The sequence below is a fragment of the Tupaia chinensis genome, unplaced genomic scaffold (assembly GCF_000334495.1).
Source record: "Tupaia chinensis unplaced genomic scaffold, TupChi_1.0 Scaffold000074_1, whole genome shotgun sequence".
In the NCBI taxonomy this organism is placed as follows: Eukaryota; Metazoa; Chordata; class Mammalia; order Scandentia; family Tupaiidae; genus Tupaia; species Tupaia belangeri.
The window spans coordinates 4,239,050-4,243,387 of record NW_006159534.1 but is presented as its reverse complement, the minus strand read 5'-3'; the positions used below and the strand labels follow the sequence as shown (position 1 = coordinate 4,243,387).

The 4,338-nt window shown below is 43.5% G+C and overlaps 1 long non-coding RNA gene across 2 annotated transcripts in view; it reads left to right on the top strand.

The window, feature by feature from the left end:
• The window catches only part of LOC114006054 (uncharacterized), a 76,019-nt gene that overhangs the window by 55,700 nt on the left and 15,981 nt on the right, over positions 1–4,338 (top strand). Inside the window, exon 4 of one of the 2 annotated variants that reach the window (XR_003547824.1) lies at positions 1,588–1,783. The exons of the other annotated variant lie outside the window; for it this stretch is intronic. This is a non-coding gene — a long non-coding RNA (uncharacterized LOC114006054). Of the gene's footprint in view, positions 1–1,587; positions 1,784–4,338 lie in introns of those variants that run through there. 2 annotated transcript variants of the gene reach the window in all.

Genomic DNA, 4,338 nt, shown 5'->3' with positions numbered 1-4,338 from the left:
CATGATTTCTTGCTTTCTCTCTCTGTCTCTCTCTATCTTTCTGGCTAGCACACGAGCCCTACAGCAAAAACCTCTCAAAAAGAGGGAGAGAGAGAGAGAGAGAGAGAGAGAGAGACTTATCCTTGAGCACTGCTTCATTTATTTTATTATATATAATTTTAGTTTCCTATAAGATGCATATGCTCACCAGAGGAGGGTAGACAGAGAAAGAAAGTGAGAAAGCAACACCCGCCCCCCCCAGAAGGATGAGAATGTTACATTCCCTTCTCAAGTTTTCTCTTGGGATTTTGGGCATGCAGGCACATATACCCAATGTGTTTTGCAAGCCATGGGATCCAGGACCTGAAATGAGCAGTCGGCCATGGGGGAATCTAGCTATCTTAACCATCATGCCACCAGTTGGCCCAAGCACATGTTTCAATTCTTAGTCCCTGGGTAACTGGCTCTTTTCCCTCCACATTTAGCCCAATGTCTGGTGGCCACACCCCCAGTAGAGTTCTGGGCAAGTGTTCAGAAAATTGCTCTTGGCGATGACAGTCGGCAGGTTGATGTGATGGTACCTGGTTCCTTCTTTATCTGTGATGACTCTTTCCTGGGGGGCTTATCTGAATTACTCACTCTTCTCTCATTCTCCCACTTACGTAGCAATTCTTTAATTCAATTTTTTATTTTGAGATAATGCAGATTCACATACAATTATGAGAAATAATACAATGAAATTCTGTGAGCCATTTACTTGGTTCTCTGGGTAGTAACATCTTGCAAAACTAGCACAATGTCACAGCCAGGATACTGAGGGAGACACAGTCAGGATACAGAACATTTGAATTGCCACAAGAATCCCTCATGCTGCCCCTTTATACCTCCCCATCACTCTGACTTCCGGTACCCATTACCACTTTTTTTTTCATTTTTTTAAATCTATAACTCCATCATTTCAAAAATATTCTATCAGTGGAGAGGCTAGGTGGTGATGCGGTTAAACAACATTCTGCAAGGCAGACCCACATGGGAAAGTTCTAGACTTACATTCAGAGACTTCCCTGAGTACACCAGGTACCTGTATGTCTGTGATCTGGGGCTGGTTGAGGCTGGGGGTAGATAATGGTGTCAAGACCCTATGGGGTTCTCTCTCTCTCTCTCTCCCTTCTTCGCTCATGGAATAAATATTTTTTTAACAGAATATTGTATTGGTACAGTCCAGCAGCATGTGATTTTTTGTAATTGGCTTTTTCTGCTCTGTATAATTTCCTAATTCTCTGGTGATTCATTGACGTTGTTTTGTTTATTGCTGAGTAGTGTTCCTTGGTATAGATGTACCACGGCTTGTTCACTATTCACTTAGTCAAGGACGTCTGGGTGGCTTCCAGGTTTTGACTATTATGAATAACCCATTCTTTGATAGGTTTCTGTGGACAGAAGTCTTCAATTCTCTGCAACAAGTGCTCAGGAGTACAATTGCTGGGTTGAATGGTGGTCTCGTGTTTAGTTTTATAAAAAATTGCCAGGTGTTTTCTAGAGTGTTTATACCATCTTGCATTTTCACTGGCAATGTAGGAGTGATTCAGCTGTTCCTCATCTCCACAGAAAGCAAGCTTTTCATTAACACCCTACCTGATCACTGGGGAGGACACCGGGACATGTGGGAAAGAGGAGGAGGCTCAACTTGAGGATTGTTTCCTCTAAGAGTCTGTTCAGCCCTGAGAAAATTAGCTTCTCTCCAACTTGTTTCCTGCATTTCTCTGGACATGACCAGACACACCTGAAGGAAGCCTCAGCAGTGGTAAGCCGAGCTCCTGGGCTCCATCTACAGTTCTGTCTGTGTTGAGATGTTCAGGGATTTTATTTAGCCCCTCCAAAAGAATCGCCCGTTTTTGTTTTCTGGCTTTTGGTCGGAGGGCATGGGTACTCACCAGAGAGACAGGGAGACAGAGAGAGAGGAAGAGGAGAGGAAAAAGCACCTTTTGTGAGGAAAGGTCACACCACAATCCCTTCTCCTCAATTTCTCTCCCTTTTCAGGATATTGGGCCCACATGCACCTGGCCTATTTTTTAAGCTGCCTGGTTTGGAACTTGAACCTTGTCGTCAGCCATATGAGATCCAGCTTCCTTGGCCACCAAGCCACTGGCTGGCTCAAGAACTATTCCTTTCTGTATCGCCTCCTAAAAGGAGGCTTTAGAGGTTATGTGAACCTGACCCACCCATGCAACACGAAGAAGACCCTTTACAGTGTTGAGACGATCCAATCTCCTCTCTTGGTGTCTACTTTTGTTCTGGGTACAGTAGATAAGACAGGCAAGGCTCCTTCTCTGCTGACTCTTCCATTACACGAAGGAAACATAGACCATCAAGAAGCAAAGTGATTTCAGAGGGTGCTAAACACTACCGAGGTCAAACACAGGGTAACGGGATAGAGAATGGGAGAGTGGACAACTCTCTAAGGAGTTGAGCTGTCAGGTATCAGAATTCTGTTCTTCTTTTCAAAGTTCCTTGTATCCATTTCTTTTCTTTTCTTTTCTTTTTTCTTTTCTTTTCTTTTTCTTTCTTTCTTTCTTTCTTTCTTTCTTTCTTTCTTTCTTTCTTTCTTTCTTTCTTTCTTTCCTTCTTTCCTTCTTTCTTTCTTTCTTTTTTTTTTTTTGGAGATATTTTTTGCTATAGGGTGTATGTGCTTGCCAGAAAGACAGAGAGAGACAGAGAGACAGAAAGCAAGAAATCACCCCCCAGGGGGATGGCCATGTCACAATTCCTTCTCCTCCATTCTCCTCTCAGGATCTTGGGCACACATGCATATGTGCCTGGCATGAGTTTAAGCCACCAGGTCCAGGACTCAAACCACAGTCGACTACATGGAAGTCCAGTGACATAGCCATTACTCCAACTGCTGGTTCCCTGTATGTCCATTTCTTTCACTATTTTTTATATGCTATGTTTTCTGATCCCAAGATAATGATGGTTGACCTTTGTTATCTACAATTTCTTTTATTTACTAGAGATCCCTTTATAATTTGATCCTTTGAATTAAAACCATTACTCTGAATATGGAATTTACACAGAAGACACAGTGAAAATACTTTCATTTTTAATTTGGATATCGTGTTCCTATAAATGTAACCAAAGACTGCAACAACCCTTTGGCAGTCCCTGGTAGGTTCTTCGTTGTTCCATGAGTTAATATTTCCAGGTCCTTTTCAAGTGAACACTGAAGTTGAACCTCCCTCATTCTGCACTAGTCCAAATGACTTTTTGTTGTTGTTTGTTTGTTTGCTATAAGGTGCATGTTCTAGACAGAGAAGACAGTGAGAGAGAAAGAGAGAGAGAAGAAAAGTAAGAAAGCACCCCCATAGGGGATTGGCTATTCTGTAATCCCTTCTCCATTCTCTTCTCAGGATTTTGGGCATGTATACACATGTACTTGTGCACAGCATGTTTTTGAAGTTCCCAGGATCGGGACCCAACTGCGCTGTTGGCCATGTGGGATTCAGCCTCCTGCCTTAACCTCCATGTTGCCTGCTGACCCTGGTCCAAATGACTTCTAAAATTGTGTGGTTTATGGGATACACACCAAATTTTGCTTTGTTAGCTTCAGTCTGCTGAGTGCTTCTGCCACTCAAGTCTATCATATAACACGTTAGGCAGCCTTCCCAGCTTCAGGTCATCTGCGAGTGTGAGAACATGCACTCCCAAGATAAACTATATTTGAGTGTTGAAGAAGACAGGGCTGAGCCATACCTCTCCTTCAGACTAACATAGCCCCCTTCCATCTCTTGGGCATAGTTGCTTAGTGAGTTAGGAAGCTACCTTGTGTTGCTTCATCATGCACATGAGAGTGTTATGAGAGCTTTGGCAAAGTGTTTTGTTCAGATAGAGCTGTGCTATTTTACCAGTGTGATAAATCCATCCAAAAAAGCAAATGAAGTTCCTTCTTTATTTTTTTTTATCAATGGTGTAGTGTGTGCACACTTGCATGAGAAAGAGTGAAAGAATGAGAGAGGCAGAGAGAAAGGAGCACCTTCACAGGGTCGGTCATACCATGACCCCTTTCTCCTGTCCTCCATCCCCTAAGACTTAGGGCACTTTGCATGGTGTGTGCCAGGCTGACTGACCCAGGGATTCCAATCGCATTCACCATGTGAGATCCAGCTGCTCAGGAGCAGCCCTTCATTGCTGCATCATGAGCTGGCCCTGATGGGGCTTTTTGCTACAAGGTGTGTGTGCTTGCCAGAGAGAGAGAGAGAGATAGAAAGTGAGAAATCACCCCCCAAAGAGAGAGAGAGAAAGAGAGAGAGAGAGAGAGAGAGAGAGAGAGAGAGAGAGAGAGAAGACCCCCCAGGGGAGAGG